We start from the raw sequence: 7,735 nt of genomic DNA on the forward strand, positions 1-7,735 counted from the left end.
GCTAAGGACAGGAATGTTCAGAACATACTGAAGAGAGAAAGTCATGATTTGAGTTAGTGACTTCCAAGGTGGAATGGCATTCGAATGGCAGAGGTTGTTATTGATGCTAAAAATCCTTTTGCATGAAATGATACGATGTCTTGGGTTTGCTTCAAAATAAGTCTCTCTGTGTGTGTGTACGTGTATGTGTGATGAGAGTGAGTATAGATGAAACAGAATTGGCCAACTGTTGAAGCTGAATGATGGGTACATAGGGTTTTATTATACTATTCTTTCTATTTTAAAAAACGTGTTTGAAATATTTAATCACAAAAGGCCCTTTGGAGACTGACTCCAGCTTTCTCTCCACTCTCATTTCATAGTCCCCACCCTGAGGACCCTCTGGCACAGTGATATCACCCTGGTGGCTGTGATTTCACACTTCTAGGCCTTTACACACAGTTCCATCTGTCCAAGGTAGTATTCCTCCTTCCCTCACTGTTCATCACTCCTGCCTCTGTGATCTCAGAGCCTTGTGTACTCACCTTGATTATAGCACGTATCACATCATATTGCAGTTGTTTTCCTTTCTGCTTCCTGTGCTGGTCTGTGTCCTTTTCAGGACACTTCTCTATCTCCCCAGTTCACAGCCAGTGCACATAAGAGTCCTCAGAACATGTTTACAGAGAGAATAATAACAGGAACGGTAGCTATTACTTTTGAGCACTTATTATTTGCCAGGTACTACCCTAATTGCATTACATAGGTATTTCGTTAAATCCTCACTGCAAGTGGATACTATTAACCTGTCTTCTCAGAAGGTCGCTCTCCCAAGGTCACATGCCAGTAAGTGACAGAGCTGAGATTTGGACTCAGAACTGAAACTACTCTGCACTTCTCTGCGCATCTGGGATTTTAAAGACTTATCTATGAATCTTACATAACAGGTCCAGGGTTTTGGGAGCCTGAACTTCAGGCTCAATTCTGCTGCTAAATTGCTGAGTGACCTTGGGCAAATTACCTCTGCCCCCTAAGCTCAGTCTTCCCATCTCCCGGTGAGACCATCAGTGAGCGAGAGGATCACGTGATCCAAGGGCCCTCCCAGCTTCAGCTAGCAGAGAAAACGTTTCCTCTTTCCACGTTTGGTCTCCTACCTCTGAACTGGCCTCCCTGTTTGGGAACCTCCCAGCTTCTCAACCTCTTCGCTTGCTACTTGCAACATCCCAGAGCCCAGCCGTGTTCACAACCTGTTGTCCAGGTCCCCTCCTTCTCCCTTCCTTCCCTGCGGGTTTCACTCTGGAGGTGGGGGCGGAACCCTAGGCAGGAGGGAGGGGGAGTATTGTAGCTGCCGGCTTCGTGAGGCTTCCCCGCGGTTTCTCGGCCCCCTCCCCCCACGGAAACTCAGGCTCACACTTTCTAGGGATGTTCCGGGGACAGCCAGAGTCAGTGATTGCAGCTGCCAGCCTCAGGCATCTGTGTTAGGTTCTCCGAAGGAAGTCCGTGGTCCTGAGCTAGGGGTGGGGGCTTGGAGGAAAAAGGGGGCGGCGCACTCCTTCCTCCTAGCCTAGGCCTAGCCTGCCCAGCTGCAGCCCGGGACCCTTCCGTGCCTGTCTCCCCTCCCACCCTCTTTTCGACTTCCAGCTGGGACCCGCCATTGCACGGCCAGGCCTTGGTGAACTGCAGACCTAAGCCAGAGACGCGCGAATGTGACTAGGCCCCTCCTCCCCAGCTCGCCCCTGACACTGCTCTGGGGGAAGTCGAAATCCCCCCATCGAGTCAACCACCCACTCCCAAGGAGCGCGGGAGGCTCCAGCCCCTTGTCTTTGTTCGCGGCTCGCTGGGAAGCCGGAGCCCGGAAAGACCTGTCCGCCGCCGCGGTGCTGCCGCGGGGAGCGGAGCCAGAGGGGGCCAGGGACTGTCCTCCGCTGCCGTGGTACTGAACCAGAACCGAAAGAGGAGAGGAACTGCCCGGGCGGCCGCTGTCCGCCTGTGCAAGTGCTGACCCGGGGAGGGTGCCACGCTGGGAGCGGGAGCTGTCCCTGAGGCGGTGCTGAAGAGATACGGAGCCTGGGGTTCCCTCCTCCTCGCCCCGGAAGAGCCGGCGGCAGCTGAGAGCTACTGGGAGAAGGAAGGAGGGCGGAGGAAGCCGCCCTCAGGGAGCTCCGCAGCGCGGGGGCCTATGGCTAGGGTCCCTCCGGCGAACCTGCTCCAGCGGAGGCGGTGGCGGCTCAGCGACAGAGAGCGAGCGCGCGTTCTACGAACCTGTTGGAGGCTGCAGCTCCTCCGCGGCCGACCAGGGCGCCCGGCACCGAGATTCTGGCACGTCTCTCCCTCCCCCACTTCCTGGGCTTCTCCGCAGAGGCGCTCCCTCCTGCCCGGGCTAGCACAAGTGCACGCAGGGGCCGCCGAGCCCCTCTTCGATCCGACCCGAATGTCAGTCGGGCTGCAGGGCACAGACCCGAGAGGCCTTCCCCAAGGGCAGACCCGCTCCCAGGGAGACCCAAGCTTCCTGAAAAAGGAGGCGGGGGCTGGCGACGGGGACGAGAGAGGGCGCCAGCAGAGGTGTATGAAACCAAGAGCAGGCATGGGGGAATTCCCCATACAGTCATTTCTGCCCTGAAGTTTGGGGACTAACAGGGTCCTGTTACTTAAGGGACAAAGGGCATCCTGCCTTGGAAATATCTCTCCCTCCCTCTCCATTTCTGTGACCAGTGACCAAATGCATATCTTGTACCTGCTCTGTTGCAAACTCCACTCAGTGGTCCAACTGCCTCTAGTACCTAAAACTCCAGTCCATCATCTATCATTCCCTAGAGAGAGCTTTCTAAACCTTCCATATATATCGTGTATCTATAATAAAATGCAAGCTCTTTGGTGTGCCATTTAAAGATCCTTTACCAGGAAGACCCAGGGCCTCCTCTCCAGCTGTGTTCCCATCAGGACAGATGACCACTCCTTCTGAACAGGCGCGCCCCAGTGCCTTAGCACCTGCTGCTCCTTTGGGCTGGAACATTCTTCCCCCTTACTACTTATGCTTTATTTGCAAGTAAAAGTGTCTTCATTTTCAATGAAAATTTCCCTAATCCCTTAAGGCACAATCACTCTCTTTTCTAAGCTCCCTCAGCCTCTAAATTCCTTTACTAGACTACTTGTCACATTGTTTTGTAATTACTTACGTATCTATATCCTCTGTCACCAGGCTCATAAAAGCTGCTTCCATGTTTTATCTTTGTATCTCCATCTCCTAGCACAATAGAACTGTTGAATCATTGAATTATATATGCTGAGTGAATGTACATGTGAGAAACAGAAGTCACAGTAGCTTCCTTTCCTTCATGTGATTGCTCATTTGAATATATATGCATATATTCAGTATATATTCAACATATAATTCATTCAACGTATGAATGTATATTCAAATGAGCAAGGAAAGGAAGATATTTATTTATTTATTTATTTTAAAAAAATCACAGCCTACAAAGCCCCACATGGCGGCCTTCCATCAACTCTCCCTTGACTCAGTAATTCCACCTACAGTAACTTCCATTTTGTACCAAGCTGCTTTTTTTTTTTTTTTTAATTTACTTATTTATTTTTGGCTGCGTTGGGTCTTGGTTGCTGTGCGCGGGCTTTCTCTAGTTGCGGCGAGTGGGGGCTACTCTGCATTGTGGTGCACGGGCTTCTCATTGCGTTGGCTTCTCTTGTTGCAGAGCACGGGCTCTAGGCACTGGGGCTTCAGTAGTTGTGGCTCGCAGACTTCAGTAGTTGTGGCTCGCAGGCTCTAGAGCACAGACTCAGTAGTTGTGGTGCACGGGCTTAGTTGCTCCGCGGCATGTGGGATCTTCCTGGACCAGGGCTTGAACCCGTGTCCCCTGCATTGGCAGATGGATTCTTAACCACTGAGCTACCAGGGAAGTCCCTCAAGCTGCTTTAAAAAAAATTTTTTTTTTCCTGTTTTCTCTGTTTGGGACCCTCATAACCTTGATCTTCACCTGGATGAATCTTCCTTGTCCTTTGGGTTTCAGCTCAAACGTCACCTCCTAAGGAGGCCTTTTCTGGCCATCTAATGTTTGCTTTCTGAATTACTCTTTAACATTGTGTATTTCATTTTTCTTAGTAATTATTACTCTCTAAAATTTGTATGTTTTCTTGCTGATCATTGACTTTCCCTCAACTGGGATTGAAACTCTAATAGGGCAAAGATCGTGGATGTCTTACTCCATGCAGTATTCTCAGTGGTTAGCATTCTGAGGGGCACTTACCTCACCCCAATGCATCTATAGTCCCTTTCCCCTCGGAAAGGTTTGAGCTATTGTGCAGGTCATTGTGCAAACTTCTATTAGGTGTAAATTAACTGAGAATGTTTAAGGAAAGAAGGTCACGCTGACATTCCATAGGATGGGGAAGAAGAGGAAGTGGAGAGCCATAGACATGTGGCTGTGAGATGACAGGCCTGAATCACAGCCCCCTTTCACCACCACAACTCCCTTCTCCATACCATAGAAAGCACTTTCACATCCAAAGTCTCATTTGATATTCATAACAGTCTTATCTGGCAGGTATTATTCTCCCCAACATCAAAAATATCTGAAGCCGAAAAAGTAAGACTCATTTGACCAAGATGACACAGCTTGTAAGTGGTGATGCTATTCCTGGTACTGTGCTATGTACTGGGGATCTAGAACTAAGACATGGCTTCTGCCCTCCGGGATTTCACATTAGTAAGACATGACACAGAAACAATGGATCATAATACAGTTTTATGAATACTCAGCAGTGGTTCTCAACCTGGAGATGGATGGGTTGGAAAAGAAATGGATATGCTGCTAGGGTCAGAATAAACTGACCTTCTTTTCAATAGCAGCTTCAATTGGTCCAGCCCTTCCCAGGTATCAGGCGCTATACTAAGTGTTTTACACATGTTGTCTCAACTTATCATTCCTGCCTATTTCTCTCCCCATTTTTCAGAGCTAACAGAACCTTAGGGAGGTTAAGTAACTTGGCCAAGGTCATGAGGCTGGTAAACAGCTGAGCTGGGACTTAACCTGAGTTTGTTTGACTCAAAGCCTGAGTTCTTAAACCATTATGCACCCCAGACCTACTGAATCTGAATGTCTGGTGAGCAGGGATGGGCCTGGGATTTGAAGATGATTCTTAGGTCATTCTGTAATATCTTAACCCCTTTAAGAAACACTCATGTAGAGAGTGCTGCAGAAAGAGAGGAAGGAGGGATGAAAACTATCTGTGGGGAGGAGTTACAGGAGGTGGAAATTGGATCTTGAAGGATTAAGTGGGAGTTTCGAGGCAGACAGAACATAGAGTATTTCAGGCAGAGGGAATGGAATATTCAAGGTCCTTGAGGCACGGAAATTAAGGGACGGTTAGTGGTTTGGTGTGAATGGAGAGTAAGGCTGGTGTAAGGGATGAGAGATGGGAAATGAGTCTGGAATTCAGTTTGGACTTGGCTGTATGCCTTTATCCTACAGGCAGTGGAGAACAATTGAAAGGCAAGAGCTCTGATTTAACAACTGCCATTATCACCTTGATCATCTCACGAGAGCAACACTGGATAAGTCCTTTACAATCTGCAAAGTGCTTTCTCCTAACAGAAATATTGCTCTAGAGTGATGCTCCGTGAGGGCACTATATTTTGGGGCTTTTCTTAATGTTCCTTAGCACCTAGCAGAGAAGCTGGTACAATGTAGGAGCTCAGTAAGTATGGGTTGAAGAGGAAGAAATTGGAGGAATCTAGTTTAGAGGTTGCTGCAATAATTCAAGTAAAAGAGAAGTGTTGAGAAGCATCACTTAATCCAAGAGTGCAGAATTCTTTGAACTACTGACTCTGGAAGGTAAAAACCTATGGCCCCTTACCCCTGAGCACCTTCAAAAGGCTGGAATTTACTTATCCAGAATGGTTGCTGAAATAATTGCAACAATTTCCCTCTCCAACATACAGAAAAGCACACTGGCACCTAGGCAACCAGTGCACAGCGAAGCCAGGATTTCCTCTGTTGTATGCACTTTATGTCTTTTGGCTCCTGAAATTCGGTCCTGATGGTCTCTATTATGTGGCAATAACATTACGTGCCATCATTTGTTTCAGTGTTTTAAAGGGCGATCACCATGCTAATGAAACCCAGTCTTGGCTCAAGAACTAAAATCTATTTACCTTCTGTTTCTCCACCCCTCTGGGAAGTCCACATGGACCCTGATAATGGCTAACTTACAGACCACTGACTTATATTAGGTCCCTTTATAGCCCTTGACATATATTAACCCTGAGAGGTAGGTATGGCTCATCCCCACGTTACAGATGGAGCATAAAGAAGTTAAGAGATTTGCCTGACAGAGGCAGGCTTCAAACCCTGGCTGTTTGGCTTGGGTCTGCAGGCTCCAACGTTATACCTGACTGCCTCCCATTCTGTTTCCTCCCAGACCTGTGTAAGCCTGGCAAATAATTTAATCTCTGAGACCCCCAGTTTCCTCCTCTGTAAATTGGGGATAAAAATAGCTACTAAGGAAGGTTGGTGGGGAAATAAATGAGGTAATATATGAAGACATCTAAATGGTGCTGTTTTCTTTCCTGGTCTTCCTCATCTGGACCAGGGGTTCCACATCTGCGCAGCTGCTTGGGTCACTGGCCACTGTTGAATTCTTCCTTTTCCTCAGCATCCAATCCATCAGCAAATGATTTAAGCTCTTCCACCAAAATACATCCTAAATTAGTCTACTTCTTTCCTTCTCCACCACATCGAATCTCACCCACACACCATCATCCTCTTCTGCCTGGGCTACTACAACAGCCTCTTAACTGATCTCCCTGGTTCCACTCTTGTTCCCCAAAGTGATTTTTAAAACATATATCCCATACAGAAAAGAACACAAATCATGGAAACAGTTTGATTAATTACCACAAAGTGATCACAACTGTGCAACCAGCGCCCAGATAGTGAAACGCAACATTTTAGGTCCCCTTCCTGGCGTCCCAGTTATTCCTCCCTTACTCTGCCTCATAGGTAACCACACTTCTGACTTCTGACACTACAGATGGGTGTTGCTGACTTATAAAAAATCATACGCCATGTGTTTTGTGTCTTTTGCTCGATATCATGTTTGTGGAATTCATTCGCGTTGTTGCCTTTGTCAGCAATGTGCTGCTTTCACTGTGTAGTATTCCACTGTGTGACTATATCTCAATTTGTTGATGGATTTTTGAGTGGTTTTCAAATTTTGTATAGATCTTTTGATACATCTAAGTTTTTTTTATAGTCCCATGAATGAAATAAATGGGTGAGGTGTGTATATATTCAACTTTAGTAGATACTTCCATACAGTTCTCCAAAGTTGGGATACAAATTTATGCCTTATAAGCTGTGTATGAGCGTTCTGGTTGCCCCACATCTTCACCAACCCTTGGCATTGTCAGTCTACTTTTACTTTTATCCATTCTATGTATGTAATGAGTATGTAGTGGTTTTAATTTGAATTTATCTGATGGCTAATGAAGTACTTATCCACATGTTTAATGACTATTTAGAAAATTTCTTTTGTGAAGTGCTTGTTCATATCTTTTGTCAATTTTTCTATGGTGATATGTGTTTTTTCCTTATTGATTTGTAGGAATTCTTTCTATATTCTGGGTAAGAATCCTTTAAGGCTAGATATATTGCAAATATCTTCTCCCAGCCTGTGGCTTACCCTTTTCCTCTCTTGATGGTACCTTTCGGCAAACAAAAGTTGCTAACTTTATTGTAGT

General features: G+C 46.8%; 1 protein-coding gene across 2 annotated transcripts in view; it reads right to left on the minus strand.

Moving 5' to 3' along the window:
- Positions 1-2,466, minus strand: part of CPLX2 (complexin 2) — an 80,701-nt gene extending 78,235 nt beyond the window's left edge. For both annotated transcript variants that reach the window (XM_033432107.2, XM_004272021.3), the window contains exon 1: positions 2,242-2,466. The gene's annotated coding sequence lies outside the window, so the exon portion shown is untranslated. The remainder of the gene's footprint in view (positions 1-2,241) is intronic.
- Positions 2,467-7,735: the final 5,269 nt, after the last annotated feature.

The sequence above is a fragment of the Orcinus orca genome, chromosome 3, assembly GCF_937001465.1.
Source record: "Orcinus orca chromosome 3, mOrcOrc1.1, whole genome shotgun sequence".
Taxonomy (NCBI): Eukaryota; Metazoa; Chordata; class Mammalia; order Artiodactyla; family Delphinidae; genus Orcinus; species Orcinus orca.